Source organism: Amphiura filiformis, chromosome 17, assembly GCF_039555335.1.
Source record: "Amphiura filiformis chromosome 17, Afil_fr2py, whole genome shotgun sequence".
In the NCBI taxonomy this organism is placed as follows: Eukaryota; Metazoa; Echinodermata; class Ophiuroidea; order Amphilepidida; family Amphiuridae; genus Amphiura; species Amphiura filiformis.
In genome coordinates, this window is record NC_092644.1 from 49,316,118 (window position 1) to 49,334,827 (window position 18,710).

Genomic DNA, 18,710 nt, shown 5'->3' on the forward strand with positions numbered 1-18,710 from the left:
TTTATTTTTTTTTAATCTGCACTTTCTTACATTTCCTTTTTAGCTTCTTTGTTCCTTTTCTTTTTCTAAATATTTTGTTCCCATTTTTTTAATATTTACTGCTTAAGCTTGTGATTTCCCACTTGCATCATATTTATTTAATTCTGTTCTTATTTTCTTTCTATCTTTCTTATTTTTGCTTCCTTCCTTCCTCCCGTATCCTTACGAGATATAGTCTTCGTTAGCCTAATCCCGTTTTCCCATCCCATATACCATAAACCATTTTGAGGCCAATTCTTGACCGTTTTCAACAAACTTTTCGCATTATCGACGTATGAATTTGGCGACATTTGGATAGAAACTCACCCACACACACACAGTCAGTCACAACATTCCGCTATTTATAGTAAGATAATAACCAAAGGAGCAAATACGCTTTGATTTTCTTTTGCAGCTTTGTGGTTAAATGATTCAATTCCCAACAAGCTATTCAGAAATAGGTTTTCATTGTTTTCACACCAAAATGGCTACCCATATTTTTACATGCCTCACTACATGCCCTCACTGTAGACAAATCCAATTTCACAAATTCCTACACCTCAATGGCAGCCATAGCTGGGTCCCTGTTGAGTCTATCCAACCTAAAATGTGAAATGATGCGGCCTTGGCCAGGACTTTAAACTGCAACCAATAGCCCATTGGCGTAGATCGGGGGGATGGGGGGATAAATTCCCCCAATATTTTGCCATGGGGGATGGTCCATACAATCATCCCCCCTAATGTTGATGCCTGTATGTGGGTTTCTGACCAAATTAACCTCATATTTGGCCATTTTAGCCCTCAAAGCCCAAATGTTTTTGTGCTACTCACAAATTTATTCGACTTTTGCACAATATTTCATCAGTTTAGCTTCAAAATGGCAACACTTTATATACCATTTGTACCATACACTTAGTCCGTCACCAAAAAGTGCCGGATTCACTATATTTTAAGAAATTCCAACCCATCCACCCTCAATGTCAAAAAGAAATCTACGCCACTGCAATAGTCATTGCTGGGCAAGTAAACTTTTACTTCTCGGCCAATTGTTTTATAACCATAATCACCCACATAATGACATATATGCAATCTAGTTAACATATCCTACAATTTTTTGTTTTGTTTAAAAAAACCAAAACCCATCATGCTAAAGCACCAGGGTATTAACAGTGTTTATGCACTGTTAGACAATGCATAAGAATGTAATTATTGATATCATATTAATACCTATAATATTCCGATTACCAACCACCTTGGATGCCATCTTTATTACCATCAGATAAAAATGAACCGCCAAGGGTCTGAACCTCCACATGCTCCAAACATATAGTAGAGATTTTTAGATACTCCAAGTTGTGGTCACAGAGGATTTGCCAGCTTTGACCCCTGTTGAACCAACCCGCAAGTCACTGCTTGGAGTGCAGACATACTGAAAACCAGTTATTGTCCGAACACTACATACAGTAGCAGAGTAAACTCTAAATGAAACCCAAAACAAGTAAACTAGTCTCAGAACCCAAACCTCTAAGTTGGTATTTGTTGCTCTGACTTCCCTTGAAGCTTCAGTTTAACACACTAAATACTTATGGGGTTTGAGCTGGGTCAAAACTTGGGAGTATTAAAATGCTTAGTGTGTCCACACAGCCCAAACCATCGACTGACCCTCTAGAGGTTTTTACCCTTCAAGTGCCTCCTGTGTGCAAATGGCTCATACCCTACTGTCATCATTCCATTGTATGTACATGTACCCTGTTTATTCTATGTAGTATTCATTATTGTTATTATCATAATTAGGATTATTATCATTATTGAGAAAAAAAACAGGCGTGAACACACCATAATTATTTTTACTTAAATATTATCAATTTATTTATTATCATCTGCAAATGCAGTATTGCTGAAGCTGCGGAATGGATTATGCTGAAAAATAGCAACTATAACTTCACACCGAGTGTCTAAGGTATTTTGTTACTACCATTGGTGCCCACAGGAGGTTCATATCATACCGGACTCAAGCCCTTCTATCTTATATAAACCATTTAAACTTTACTATTATACAATAGGCCTATATATATTCTTGTCACTGTCACTGTTGGGATGCTTTGGACATGTGAACAGTTTACACAATCATACATGTAGCTAATAAAATGAGAAAATATGGCATGCATAAAAACAAAGAAAGTGCTACAGGATACAAATGTGTTTTAAAAGAAGTCTTGAAAACTGATATTGTTGGGAGACTATCTGATTTAGTAATCTATTAGCAGTGTTTTCCTCTGCTCCATATTCCCTTGCTCGTTACATTTGTTCTTCCTTTCCAATGAAAAATAAATGTGTAGTGCTGTTTTATGAAGAATAACCTGTGAGCCAACCACCCCCAAAAAACTACCCCCCCCCCCAAAAAAAACAACCCTAAAACAAAGCAAACAAACAAGAATCATGTCAATCACCCCCAAAATTATTTAGTTTTGCCATAAACTTATTAATTTTTATTATATTATACTTATCTCATTATAACAAGTGTTTTTTTTTTCGCTTTCTTCTCTTTTCGACTCAGATCGTCATCCCAAAGCTTATCATAGTTCCTAAAAAACTTGCAGCTGTCATTGATAACAACAATTGATCAATTCAACTTATACTTAACTTGCATATATACTGGATCTCAACTGCCTTGCTGCTCAACCACCAAATGGCTGAATTTCCAATTGTTCCATGATGCTTTGTTGAAACTCAAAGACAGTGATGCGGTATCACCGCTTCCTGCTCGAAGGATGACTGGACAGATTATCAAACTCGAAGCAAAATGTGGATTTGCCTCGTCATTTTTAGAACCATATTAAGTCAACCCAGAAATTTCACTAGGTACCCACCCACTTGTAACCTGCCTTTCCAGGTGTGCCCTATAGACACATTTTAATGCCTGAGACAGATACTAAACAAATAGTGCCTGAGAAAGTTCTGTGAACTCAGAAAAAAATGAACTTAGTTATCAAAGTCAAATGCCAGCATTACCATTGATGACTGAAATGCACTGTGCCTGTGCCATCATCTAGTGTCTTAATTAGCTAGCCACCCAACCACCTGTAACCTGGGGTGTATAAATCAGGTTTAATCAGGCCTATTCATTTAAATGACAGGAGGCAGGTACTTAAAATTAGTGCATGGTCCTTGTATCTACTATAGAGGTTGTGCATATGACGCATCATACTGTAAATATGGCGGACTACTCAAATGCATTCAACAAAAGCATGATTGCAATCTACCAAGGCAGTTCGTCTCACACACATAACAAATGCACTACAATAAAATATGTTGATGACAACATTTGATTGAATGGATTGTACTGCACCATGATTACGGTGAAGGACACATATTCAAATCCTTTGTTTGGAGCCAATCGATAAAAGCATGCAGGGCCTCTATTGCCTTTACTTTGAGGCATTTATTGTCTTACCTTATTCTTTCTATTTCTTGCTATTTTTTTTCTCGTTTTATCTACATGGGTCAGCATGCATTTTTAGGCTATAGCTAGCCTGGCTTATGCATTTTGTATAGATCTAGACTACGGATTGTCCATGGACCCAAACATGTGTCCCTTACAGACTAACCTAAGTAAACAAACAAAAAAACAAACAAACAAACAAACAATATGCCTAAGTATGTCAAACATCTTCCCAAAGAACAGGTGAAAATGTCATCATTCTACATTAAAAACTGTGGATTACTGAAGAAATCATACAAAAAAACTATCTTGAAAAGTAAAATTTATACATTACACAAACTTAAGAAGTTTATAAAATAAATACTTGTCTCTTCAATAAAGTAGCTAGGCCTATATCATACCAAATTAGAATTTAATGTAAAAATTCATTACTCAATGTTAAAACTAATATCAAAATATGCTTAACAGGGGTCCCCTTTTCTTTGTTGGAACCCCAAAATGTTAGATTCTGTTACTTAAACAGATTTTCAGTCAAGTCGGTTCTAAAGACACAAATATACTTCATCGTTGGAAATCCAAAACATTTAGACAGTTAAAAGTTGGTCCTATATTAAGACAGATAAAATTAACTCACCTTGTCCGCCGGAGCTTTGTTGAGGGGAGTACCACTAGTCGATATGGTCGAACGAGCCGCTACACTGTTCAATGGCTTTCCTGTACTATATGAAATGTGGCGGGCGATTTAAAATGCACATGCCCTTAGCAAACTACGATGCGTACGCACACTGCAGGGCAAAGAACAATGGAAATTGCCATAATGCGCGCGCATAGTGCTGGGCAATGACGTCACATGGCAAGTGGTCTATAGCTTACAGATTCTAATGCAGTTACTCCGTAGTAGCAGCACTGATGCTGTGTATTCGTCATATAACAATTTGCACAATTATTCGATAAATGCTTAAATATGAATAAAATAATTTTAAACGTGCTGTCGCTATGGAATAAAAAGAGTATAATGGACTCCAAACATTTTATAAGTAGTCCCCTTACAAGATGATCATCCCGCTGCTACAAGAGGGGAAAAGTGACTTCTTGATACACTTGATAACGCGTCTTTGTTAACCAAATAGCAATTAACTAATTTGTTGCACAGTACGATATGTTATAAGCAGACCAATCAAGTTATTGTGCAGACCAATCAAGTGTATGCAATACACCAATCGAAACGGTATAACAATTGAAATGGCAGCCATGTTGGAGGACAGTTCTAAGATAACTTAAGATGACAGAGGGACAGGTCTCTAGATCGATTCCATAACCATTCACACCTATCACCTGTTTTATTGCATTATTTTGCTAATTGCCCCTTATGGAGGACAGAATTTTATTTAAACAAGGATGAGTCTGTCATGAATGTCATAGTCTTGAATACCCTCTAGGCCTATAATCATTATCAAGCCAGTTCAATTTTACCACAAGAACAAAAATATAAAAAATATGACAGTGGGGACTAGAGCTTGTACCGTTACACATGAGATAACCAGGCTGCTCAAAAATAATAATCTATATGGCATTAAACACCATAGACAATAATATCGGCATCTAAATTTATCACTAGGGTATCTGTTGAACTGTCCTAACTCATCACTTGGCTGTCTCTATTATACCCAACGGTTTCATTCTGTTAACTCCCATTCACTTCACCATCTCCTATTTCTTTGTGGTGTTCCTCAATGCTCTATCCTTGGGCCTTTGTTTTTTCTCAATGTTTATGGCATCTTCTCTCTCATCTCATAAAACATTTCCCTTGTCTATTTGATGACCCCAACCCAATATCTTTCCATCTCTTACCCCCATGTAGGCACTCTCATCAGCACTGTGATCAAGTGCATCATAAAATGGTACAAACACACTCCTTGATGTCAGCAAAAATATATTCACTCCACTGATAAAAAGAAACACAATAATTAATAACAAAGACGAGTAGCATATCCTAAAGATAATACCAAAATCACTGGTGTTGTAATTGATAGAGATCTTAACTGCAAAAGAAAACAAAAATATCGAGGCCACTTAACAATTTTTCAAAAGTACTAGCATCCAAAAATAGCTTTACCACATTAGCTACCCTGAAACTTATGTTCACTGTATAAAAGTCTAATGCTTCCATGAATATTTTATATTGCAACATTTGCTTGAGCAATAAAAGCCCATAATATGATAACTATTTTGCCTATAAATTTTATTCTAGCCCAAACCTTTCAAGTTACAAAAAAGACTGATTATTAATTAGTTCTTTCACAAATTTAAGCACACTTATCATCTTTAACACTTTTCTTGTATTGCTTCAGCAATAATAACAATAATTTGATATATAAACATGATTAGAAACAGAACATAATATCAGATATTATGCTGATACCATAAAAGAATTTCAAATTAAAGTTACTTAATAATACCCCATAATAATCAAACACAAAATTAGTCCCAACATGATATTCTAAGAAATACAAATTCATTCAGTTCCTCTGCAACTTGAAATTAGGCTTCTGTGCACTTTTTAATTCCTGACTTTTATTTAAATTTCCATTTTATATCTCACATAACAGGCATATATAGGTGTCAATTTACATGACCAAACTTAACCAGTTGCACTATCATTGTTTTTCCCCCCCCTCCCGTGCTAGTCTCCTTTTGAATTTTTTTATGTCCTCCAATTTATCCCACTCCGGTCATATCTAAAAAAAATGTTGTTTAGTCTTGGTTTGCCCCCATCTCCATAATTATCCAGCCCATGTCTGATACTCTCCTATTTTTACTCACTCTTCTATATCACCTTCATCTTTTTTAGCACTACAAGGTAGAACCAACAAAATAGCTTTTACCAATTTATAAGTCCACCCTATCCCCTTATTTATACATCAATACCTACCTACAAGACAGCATCACACATTTCTGCATGTGACACCTGAAATGAATGGTATCTCCTCGAAGCTGTAAGGTTTGAGCTATGAGTACAGTTCCTGTCCATCCCAAATCTTGCAAGGTCCTTTTGAAAGATGTTCTGGGTCTGCCTGGTCTGCACCTTCCATACCACTGAAGCTGCCTCTTCCTGATCACAGGGGTGAGCTAGGAGTTTCCTGATCTTATAATCTTATGTGACTACAATGTGAGACATGCTGACACCTGATCATTAGATTTTTTTTTATTGGGGATCACATGTCAAATGCATCAATTCTAGCCTCAAAAATGAGTGCTAGGTTGTGTTTGAGCCCTTGAGGTGCTATTATATTGTGAACCTAGGCAAACACTACCTTAATTGCATTTCACCAACCAATGTGTACTGGCATATGCTGGAAAGGTAAATAGACTTGCTATATGGGAGGAGTACCAACCCCCTCCCCCACCACACACCCCCACACATAGCATGTTGCTGTGAGGAGTGAGGTATCACTAAGCCCTGGGCTATCAAGGTGCAATCATACATGTAGCAGCTAATGAAGATATTACTGAGCTGTCAATGTATTCATTATTGTACCATACACTATATAATACCTTGTGATTCAGATATGAGAAAGTATGCTAATACAAACTATCTCAATCTGTCACATCTAAATACCCTCAAAATAACTGATGCAAAGTCATTAACCTCATTATAATAATGATATGTCAATACAAATAATCTCAACCTAAATACCTGTAAAATTATTGTCATTTATAACAATGTTGTATGTCAATAAAACACAATCTGACCCTGAATACCCTCACAATAACTGATGCAAAGTCATTAACCTCATTATAATAATGTTATGTCAATACAAATAATCTCAATCTGAATACCTGTAAAATTATTGTCAATTATAACAATGTTGTATGTCAATAAAACACAATCTGACCCTGAATACCCTCACAATAACTGATGCAAAGTCATTAACCTCATTATAATAATGTTATGTCAATACAAATAATCTCAATCTGAATACCTGTAAAATTATTGTCAATTATAACAATAATGTCAGTAAAACACAATCTGAACTTGAATACCCTCACAATAACTGATGCAAAGTCATTAACCTCATATTGATAGAGTTTAAACCGATAACTGATGCAAAGTCATTAACCTCATTACAACACTGATGTACGTCAATACAAACAATCTGTGCATATCAATATTTTCTTCTGATAAACTTGTATAAATATGTATGTTAACATAAAATGCATGTTACTATAAAAATAGAGTACTTTTGCATGTTTAAATAAAGGCAAACAGTAGAACTATTTTGATTGGTTACAAAGAGGGACATATCATGTAATTAACCAATTAGAGACATGGTACAAATAATCAATAGGGCTGAAGGGGATTTAACTTAAAATTGCTGAGAGATCTAAAAGCACTATTTTGATTGGTTACTCACATGATCATATCATGTAATTAACCAATCAGGGGCATTGTAAGAAAGGCGGAAGTACACATGGGGTTAACAATTGCACATTACCTGTTTCAATGCTTTCAGTTCCTCTTCTTTTGTCGGATCTTTATGCTTCACAAACACAACTCCATCACCAATCTTATGGATTCTCAGTTTGCCATCTGTTCCTTGGACTTGTCCACTTTTAAAGGCTGCCTCGGCTTCACTTGATGATGCAAATTGGACATAACCATAATCCAATGATTTACCTGCCTTGGTAACTTTCTTCACTTGCCCGTACTGACTGAAATACTTCTGCAAAGTTGGCTCTGTGAAGGGACGCCACACTTTGTAGGTATAGACAGGACTCTACAGAAATGGGTGGACTCTCAACTATCTCTATTGGTTGGTGTAGCTGTACATAAACAGCTGCAACCCCAATCTTGTGACTTCTAAGCTTGCCATCTTGTCCTTTGGCTTGTCCACCTTTGAAAGCAGCTTCAGCTTCACTGGATGAAGCAAATTGGACATAACCAGTAGCCAGTGATTTGCCTTCTTTGGTATCTTTTTCCACTTGCACGACTTGACCATACTGACTAAAATACTTCTTTAAAGTTGGCTCCATGAAGGATCGACACCTTTTAGGTAGAGACGGGATTCTCCAGCTGTGTCCGGAGTTTTCTCTTTTGGTTGGCTCAGCTGTACATACACAGGTCCACCCCCAATCTTATGGAATCTTGAGTTTGCTTCTCCGTGGGCTTGTCCACTTGTGAAAGCTGCCTCAGCTTGACTGAATGAAGCAAATTGGATGTAACCATTATCCAGTGATTTGCCTTCTTTATTGGTAGCTTTCTTCACTTGCACAACTTGACCATACCGACTGAAATACTTTCTTAAAGTTGGCTCCATGTAGGATGCCACACCTTTTAGGTAGAGACGGAACTGATCCTTCTCTTTCGGTTGCTGCACCTGTGGGAATAATAGTATGATAATCAAGGAATGTATTAGGATGAATATGGGTTTTCCATATGGCCTTAATTTTTCAATAACAGATTTAACATTTATCAAAGATTTTAACAAAATATAAATAATATACAAAAAATGTGGTAAAATGAACTTTAGTTTAAAAACAATTCTCCCAACAAATAGGCTAAATAATAACTTGCTTTTCAAATTTTGTCACCACATCCATGAGACTTCAGCAGATTATGACTGTGCTGTAAATTTGTATTACTGTATTTTTAATGTATTTTTGATTTTAGACAAAAATGCTTCTGTATTTTTGTTGGAATTAAGAATAGGTATGACACACACTTACCTGCTGTTGTTGTACTTCTGACCCACCACTCTCTTGTTTGTATCGCTACAGACAAAAGCAAATGAAACACATTATGATTATAGGGCCACTTGGTCACACATACTTTTCAAGCATTTCAGTCAATAAAAAGTACGACCAAAGTGAAAATTTGTGCAGATCCTGAATCAAATCTAACTTTGAAGAAAAAAAGGGGGCTGTAGTGAGCATGGTTGCTGATTCATGACAAACCATGCAGGTTCCCCCAAAGAAAGATGCACATTGCAAAGTTTGGTCACATTTGTAAAAAAATTTAGGGAGCATATCTAGGCATTAACTGTTGAAATCTAAGAGATAACACTGATGAAGTTTCAGTCAGGCACAAGAGACATGGTGAAGGGGGTCGCTGTAGATAGCTGGTCGGGGCATATTAACAGAACAGGCAAGTGTAGCCAATAAATGGGCTTATTACCATGATCAAAACAGACTAGAAGGAGGTCTTTTATCATGGGTCATCTGCTCCGCCTTTCCCAGAAGAACCAAGGCAAGAGCAGATTTATTTTTGTCATTGTATTTATGCCAGGAGGGGGATAGGGATAACTTACCACCCCTGCCACTCCTCCACTTGGTATGTACAAAATTAAATGAGGACATACCTGCTGATTCAAGTTAACCATAACATGATGAGGTCCTATATTATGCTTTCTGTCCTTGCTTTTTCCTGTTGATTCACCGGCTAGATATGCTTTTTGAGCACCATCTGCATACTTGTAATGTATGAAACCGTAGTTGCAATTGGCAGGCATGTCTAGTTTGTCTATCGTTCCATATTTGCTGAAATGTGCAAGTAGATCATCTCTGGTATAGCATACCACATTGAGAACAAACAGCTTTTTACTCTCATTACTCTGAAATAAGAAAATGTACAACAAAATATGCATACAGGGTGAGTGAATGTGACCAACCAATTGTATAAAAATCTTTAAAATACTCATCAGTAATAAATCATTAAAATTGCAGGACATGATAACTAATGTGTTGTCCAAAATTGAAATATCAATAAGAAACCCATTTTAGTTCTGCGAATTGTGATAACTCATTTGTCTCGATAACTCAAAATTTGTAGCCAGAGTGAATTTTTGAATCCATAAAATTGCAGATTCAAAAGTTGCACTAAAAAGCTCCTCAAGCCAGTGTCTACATGACTGGTCAAGAATGACCCGCAGTGACCAGTGACAAACAGGCACTCTAGCAACATAAGCAATCTGTATCTTTTTCATTCAAAGGGTCACCATGACAACAAATTTTGGGCTATGAAGACAAGTGAGTTTTGTAGAACTAAACTGGATTTCTTTTTGCTGTTATGTTTTAACATTTGAGTTAGTAATCTTAGCATCACCGATTTTTTTCCCAAAAAATCGGTGATTAGTTGTTTGGCTATCAAAAGCTTCCTTCATCCAATGGAATTTGGGGAGCTGCATAGATAATTGGTGGACGTTACAATCTAAGTGCGGATAGGTTTGCGCCAAGTTCGGCTGCAAACCAGCCTAGTTGATGCGATCTGATTGTGATGATCCACCATGGCAGCGAAATTACAGCGCTTTGATCCCTCTAAGATCCGGAAAAGGTGCTATATAAAACACTGAAATTTATTTATTTATATTGAAGGGGGTAATTATTACTTTATGTGAACATTTGATGAATGTACTACTTTAATTTGTGACCATGGTGACCCCTTTGAATGAAAAAGAGGTAGAATCAAAAGTTGCACCTAACTCACTGAAATTTAGTGCAACTTTTGATTCTAGAACTTTATGCATTCAAAGAGTCGCTGTGGTTACAAATCCAGACAAATAGATTATCAAAATTTGCAGAACTAAGCAGGGTTTCTTTTTGCTATTTAGCAAAACAAGAAAATTTGTAAAAAAAACAGGTTGCATATGGACGTTCAATAAAATCACACTCTCTAGCTTCTTTTATGTGACCACAGCATATCAAAGTACACAGTGATTCCCGAACTACTAGATCGCCCAACCGTCATGGTAGTTAAAGGGGAGATATAGCAATGGCAAGATTTATGGCAATTTAACCCAATTTGACTTTTGAACATCTCAAACTCAACCAACGACCACATGAGATACATCTATGCTGCAAAGATGGACACCCATACTCCCTCGGATGTAGAGATATTGTGTTGACAAGATTTATAGCAATCTCACCCTATTTTATTTTTAACATTTTCAAATGTGCCATGTATAGCTATGTTATGCCTCTACACCATACTCTGTGCTGTAGTCACTGCAATTAAAGCCAATTGGAAGTTTTTTTACATTCCTCTAGATTATATAAAAGCAGTGTATCATACTCACAATATTTGGCTGGCTTTCTGGCCCCCATTTTTTGGTACTCTCGTTTGATGTACTAGTAGAAGCCTTAACAAAACAAAAGTAAAACACCATCAATTAATGTTAATTTTAATTTTGAAAACTTGGTATTTGATACAGGTATGTTGATCAATATTGTACATAATGATATCTATCATCTCGTATTGACTATTGTGGCAAAATGTGGACAACTGCAGTGGACAAAGATATTTTTACACTTGATGTGTGACTTTTGGATTGGGCAGTTTTTGTCTTTAATTTGGGTTCATGCAGCCATGAAGTCATTGACATCTTTCATTTTCAAACAACACTTAGCAAACAGTCATAAAATCATTTCTCAGTTCGTTTTAATGGTACAAAGTTTTATTCTACAATGTTATGATATAATTTTGCGAGGGGGACTTTTGATGTGTTTAGTCCAGTTGGAAGAAGGGGTATCCTAAGTTATACAAACCGAGTCTCTAAGTTAATTGGACAGACAGTAAACTAGTGTCTTACCTGCACCAAGCTCTTCTCCTCAGTTGCGTGCATCTTACACCTCACGACAACACCTTCTATTTTGTGCTGTGAACTATCATTAATCAGAAAGCCATCATTGTAGGCTGCCGAGGCTGCAGTACGGGTATGGAATTCCACACGTCCATAGGCAGACATTTTTGAAGCATATTTGACATTCTGTTTACCATATTTGCTTTCAAAATATGTACGCAGGAGAGTCCAAGGAAAGTTTTTGGCTAATCCAAAAACATACAGGGTATTAAGATCCTGTGAAAATGTAACAGAAAAAGGATGGAAATTCACCATTCTAATCAATAGGTGCACCATTTCCTACTCTATAATATGTGAGTGGACACTACGAATGAGCCGTAAACTCGGCAAATTGTATTCTGAGATACAGTGCAAAATGTGCCGCAAGTCATATTTATAGGTGTCTCAATTAGGCGTGACATGTTTCTCATTTGATAGCGTTTAAACCAATCAATAATCCTATTGCTGAAGAGGATAATAATCTTCTACATATAAAATCATTAAATAGCTCTAGTCTTTGTTTGCTTTGGCTAAATCCTGTTCAAGTGGTGCGTTATAATTGCATTGTATTTTGGCTGGGTATGTATAACCAACAATTAACAATGAGAGGACATTCATGTACCTCGTTGACTCAGGGATGATTTTAAATGACCGCCAATTACCAGCAAAGTGGAAAAAGAGACACATATAGAACCGAAAAGGGTACCATTTTGTTGAAGGAGCTGAGTTCAACAAACCATAACCCCGCTTCTGGATATCGTTTGAAGTCAAACGATATACTATTTTAAAGCTTATGATATATGTTTTCTAAACCGGGGCTGAGTTTACGGCCGATTCGTAGTGTCCAGTCACATATGATCAAGATTTTAACCAGACATGTAACAAGTCTACATTCTGATTGCTTGATTTAAATATTTAAAAAAAAAAATTTGATTAAGGGGGTACATGTACACCCCTGGGCAATTTTGTGCCTATTTTTGCATTTTTCTCAAAAATGTGACCCCTCGGCACAACTGAGCCCGGATGTCGCCAGTGCCACTATTGAGATATGTTCCATCGAACTTAATAATAAACAATAGGAAACAAAGGATTTATTGACTGTTTTATTGATTTTTCAATACTTAAATGTCAAGTGCTATAGACATGATATACATCATTTTAAAGCTAATTTCAAGCAGAATATTTTGGTTGAATATCTCAAAAATGATGATTGGCGACTTCAGGGCTCAGTTGTGCCGAGGGCAGGGGTCACAAATGATAGCACATTGGTGATAAGTAAGATATGTATATTATAGGAGCAAAGACTACAACAACTGCACTGGAAATTTTATTTCAGCACAGACAACAGTTGTGGAGTTACAGTCAAAAATGAGGGGAAACCAGTATTTGATCAATAAATCAATAACTACTTGCCTTGAGTTGCTGAATTTTCAGTGCAGTAGTTGTGGTCCTTGCCCCTATAATATACATATCTTACTTGTCACCAATGCGCTACAATTTTTGAGAAAAATGCAAAAAAAGGCACAAATTTGGCCAGGGGTGTAGTACCCCCTTAATAGTAGACAATTCAATGTTGTTTTGGTTAATGAACCCTTTGTAGGTCTTTTACCAGACCAGTACAGTCAGGATATTTTTCAATGGAAATCACCTTTATTTATCTTTAATTTTCACTTGATTTATTCAATATTTTGCATTTGAGTGACAATTTGTTTGATTTTTATTTCATCTATTACAAATTAGGCAGTTTGGTAAATCAGTAATTTAATAAAGCTAAAAACTCTTACGGTCTACATTATTTTGGGAAAATATTTTTTTGCGATGCAAAGAATAGGGTCGTCTGCACCCTAATAAAACATTGATTTTGTTTTTGTTTACATTAAGGGCTGGGATAGTGACGTTTTCGCATATTTATTGTGGAACCTGTGAGCACATCAGACATATCAAATTGCATTTTGAAACTGAGGCATGTCCTTCTAATATCAAGTAATTTTGATTTTTTTTTTTTTTGCGATATAATACACATTATATGGTAAATGATTAAAAATTTATATTTTATGTTATGTGGTTGGGGAGCAGAAAAGTGTTAAAAATCTGATTAAATAAAAAAATTGATTCAAACAAAAATAATTTTATTTAGGTAAACAAACTGATTTACATAACTTTAAAAAAATCAATAACCCTGGATCAATATCACAATTTCACCCAAACATATTCCTGCTGATTATGCCCCTACTTTCACGGTACATGTACCAGGTTCCTGCTAGTGGTAGCTGCTAGTGGTAGCAACATGGGGGCATGTTCTTGATATATGAACAATGAACAATGAAATATAAAATATTTCTTATGAGAAACGTTTATTTCTTGTCACTGCGTACCATCTGTTTTGAAGTCCTTACTACTATTTAAGCCAGCTTGATGTGTGTCAATTTTATGTCAAGTAGTTTACTGGCATTTTTGTGATTGTTCAGATTATTTGCTCATAGTCGAAGCACAATGTAATTGTGTTGAGAGACCAGTTGACAATTTTCCATAAAATTAAACATATAAGGTCACCATACAGGAAACTCCATATTTTATCTCAAGATTTATTTTGGTCAGGATGAGTAAAAATTCAAGGTTGATTGTCAAAAAGTTAGTTGCATATGTTTTACACATACTTCAGCATTTCTAATGTAATATATAGCCATTTGTATGCACAATTTGCTATTCCAGCTGATAATCCTTCCTTACATGACATGACCTTAATCTTCAACATAGGGAGTGTGAATTTCAAATGGGACTACCTCAATGGGTGACTCCATGTGAAGTTCATAATCCTTGTGTCAAAGACTAAGGCCATTATCCCATAGGGTAGTGTATGGATTTTAACTGGAATAGTCCTATATGCTCCAACCACTAGGTAATTCCACAGAAAAGTCCTGGGAATTAAGAAATCTGTCCTGGGTAGGGGAGGAATAAGCACTATGCTTTGGCTCAATGTGCCCGTGCACATTCCTTTTTCTTATTGAGTCCATTACTGCTGTTTTTAGTTTTTGCTGTAAAATCATAACATTCTGAGAAATATTTGCAATCGATATTTATACTTGAATTGTGTTTACAAATGAACCACAATCTTATGCTGTGTACTTTCGAACACTCGCATATAACATCATAATTCAAAATTCAATTAAAAAAAATCTTTAAAAAACCAAACGCATTCTGCATTCATTTTTTAAAACTGACAAGTGCTTTGAAACATAATAACATTTTTTTTGTTTAGCCTTATACTCACAATTTGCTGTTGATTGCTTGTTGAATTCGCTTCACCAGTAGTAGATGTGGGCTTACTCTCCTCCGGCATGAGTAATTTGCACTTCACAAAAACATTATTAATATAATGCTGGGACGTATTGCCCACCACAAATCCACCATTGTATGATGTCAAAGCTGTTGCACGCTTGAAGAATTCAACATAGGCACTTGGTTCATTGGCATTCATAGTAGCATACTTAACTTTACCAAATGTTTTCTCAAAGTAGCTGCGTAACACTTTCCAAGTCAAGGAAGAATTCTTTGGTATTCCAAAAACAAACAGTGTATTAGCCTCCTGTGAAGATTAAAACAGATATAAGATTGTGTGAATTAAAAAAAGTAAAAAAACCCAGCTATTTCTCTCTAAGACTAGGATGCGTTGCCCATGCCCGACTTGTTCTTGGAGATCGAGAGGTACCCAGATTGTGTATTTTGTAATATTTTCTTTGTAACATCATCTAATTATACCATTCACTACAGCCAACATATGAAGAGCTTTGTTTCAAAACCCCTTACATCCACTTGCCCATTTTGAGAACACATCAAAAATCATCAAAAAATCATTGATATACGGGGTTTGCAACAAAATAAGTTTTTGACGGGATGCTTGGGTAGAATGAGCATCCTGCCAAAAACTGTTTTTGTTGAAAAACACCTTATATCAGTGATTATTTTGATTATTTTTTGATGTGTTCTCAAAATTGGGCAAGTGGATGTAAGGGGTTTTGAAACAAAGCTCTTCATATGCTGTCTTATACATTTAGTGCTAGCAAAAATTAGGACCAAAGGTTTCCTCTCAATGTTTGGGACTGGTGACATTATACAGGGTGCACAACTTATAAGTTCCCCCTATATACTTTTTAAAATAATAAATATTTTACGAAATGTAAAAAGATATAGCCCTATTTGTTTTACCCCTGTGTGGATTTCAACTTGAATAGCCAAATACTCACCTCAAACTTTTGGGATTTGGTAGTTGACTTAGCTTCACTTGCGTTAGGTTTCGCTACACCACCTGGCACCTGAATATACAAAAAAGTACAAGATCAGATCGAAAACAGGTCAATAACAACTCAACTTAAAGTCCCATTCAGTGATCCTAGCACAAGTGTAAAAAAATTAAAATTGTTTAATTGCTTAAAAGTGAAGAATAAGTCATTCAAATTGTTATTTGATATTTTTGGAATGAAAAAACAGCAGTATTGATGAAGTTGAAGCCCCATTTAAATACATGTAGCTAAGTATATAAATTACATTACATTATGTTACATTATTTAAGGGGATACTACACCCCTGTGGTAAATTTTTTGCATTTTTTTCTCAAAAAATAATAATACACTGGTAACAAAAGTTATGTATATTATTGGGGCAAGGAATCCAATTACTACACTGAAATTTCAGTGACTCAAGACAAGCGGTTTCGTATATGTGATAAGAAATGAGGTACATCCTATCGGTACCTTATTTCGTATGATAAATAACAAACCGCTTGCCTTGGGTCACTGAAATTCCAGTGTAGTAATTGGATTCCTTGCCCCAATAATATATATAACTTTTGTTACCAGTGTGTGATTAGTTTTTGAGTAAAATGCAAAAATAGACAAATTTATCGTGGGGTGTAGTACCCCCTTAAAATGCCTTATTTTGTCTCAATTACACAGCTTTTGACTGAACAACTAACAGGACATGTTAGCACATCGGACAATGACATAGGTACCAAAATGTGAACTTTGTGGTAAATTAAAGTCATGTCTTCCATAGGGGGTGTGTTGATTTAAATTTAAATAGCCCAATACTCACCTTAGCTTCACTTGTGTTAGGTTTCACTACACCACCCGACACCTGAATATACAAAAAAAAGCACAAGATCAAAAATCGGTCAAAAACACTTTTTGGTTATGAAAGTTACAAACCTCATTAGCACTGATTATGATGGAAACTTTTTCAGGCCGGGGCTAGATTTACCACGTTATGACGTTGGCATAAGTTGCAATGTTCATCTTCCTTTGGTCCGGTGTTAGGCCAGAATTGCTCTCTAACCCCATTTTAGCAGTTGCCCCAGTAAAGAAACTTATGAATACTCAAGTAACTTGAATCAAGAATTCTTGAAAAAACTTAGTTACAGTGGTGGGGTGGAGGGTGTAACACTTCAATACGAAGAGCCAGGGGCCCAATCCTATTGCTGTGCCCAAGGGCCAGCAAAAGGCAAATCCAGCCCTGAACCTTTTGGTGCTAATATGCACTGAATAAGCTCCTAAAAGAGTTGGTTTGTCCACAACTGACCAACCCATATATTTGGAACTGGGAAAAAAAGCTTATATTAGGTAGTTTTTTTAATCAGTTTGTTCACAATTCTTAAGGGGTACTACACCCCTCGATAAATTTGTGTCTATTTTTGCATTTTTCTCAAAAACTAATAACATAGTGGTAACAAAAGTTATGTATATTATTGGGGCAAGGAATCCAGTTACTACACTGGAATTTCAGTGACCCAAGACAAGCGGTTTGATATTTATGATCAGAAATAAGGTACCGCTAGGATGTACCTCGTTTCCTATCATATATACCGAACCGCTTGTCTTGAGTCACTGAAATTTCAGTATAGTAATTGAATTCCTTGCCCCAATAATATACATAACTTTTGTTACCAGTCTGTAATTATTTTTTGAGAAAAATGCAAAAATAATCACAAATTTACCACATGGGTGTAGTACCCCCTTAACTGTTTTAAAACATGAAAAAATAATTCTTACACTGTCATTGGGCTATTCCATTTGAAATCCAAACTACCCCTGTGGAAGATTTTAAGTCTTCCACAGACGGAGTATGAGTTTTGAATCAAATAGACAATTTGGGTAACTTCCATGTGAAATACTCACTCCAGTTGTGGAAGACATAGGTAAAGTCATAATACAGGGGGAGTATGGGTTTCAAAATAATTAACTCTGACCAATTACATTTGAAATTCATACCCCCTCCTGTGACAGATATTTCCAAAATCTTCCGCAGGGGTAGTGTGGATTTTAAATGGAATAGCTCATTATTAGTTCAATACCTGCATCATACTAAGCATTCACAAGCATAGCATTTTGTCATCACCTATTCCACTGCTTGACTCCACAAGCAAATGCCGATGTATGGTATAGTGTCAAATCACAAGCAGTTCAAGGCAACTTTCTAGTGACAGTCATTAACTATGACTTAATGAGTGATTTTTCAACACTTGCGACTGTTATAAGGCTGCGATCACATAGAAGTATACAGTATATGGTATTCGCTATACGATTAACGCTCATTCGATCAGGCTGAGTTCACATGAGTATACTATGTGAACTCAGCTTGAT

At 36.0% G+C, this 18,710-nt stretch overlaps 1 protein-coding gene across 1 annotated transcript in view; it reads right to left on the minus strand.

The window, feature by feature from the left end:
- The window catches only part of LOC140137911 (uncharacterized), a 33,466-nt gene extending 24,993 nt beyond the window's left edge, over positions 1-8,473 (minus strand). The window contains exon 1 of the mRNA XM_072159716.1: positions 7,957-8,473. The gene's annotated coding sequence lies outside the window, so the exon portion shown is untranslated. The remainder of the gene's footprint in view (positions 1-7,956) is intronic.
- Positions 8,474-18,710: the final 10,237 nt, after the last annotated feature.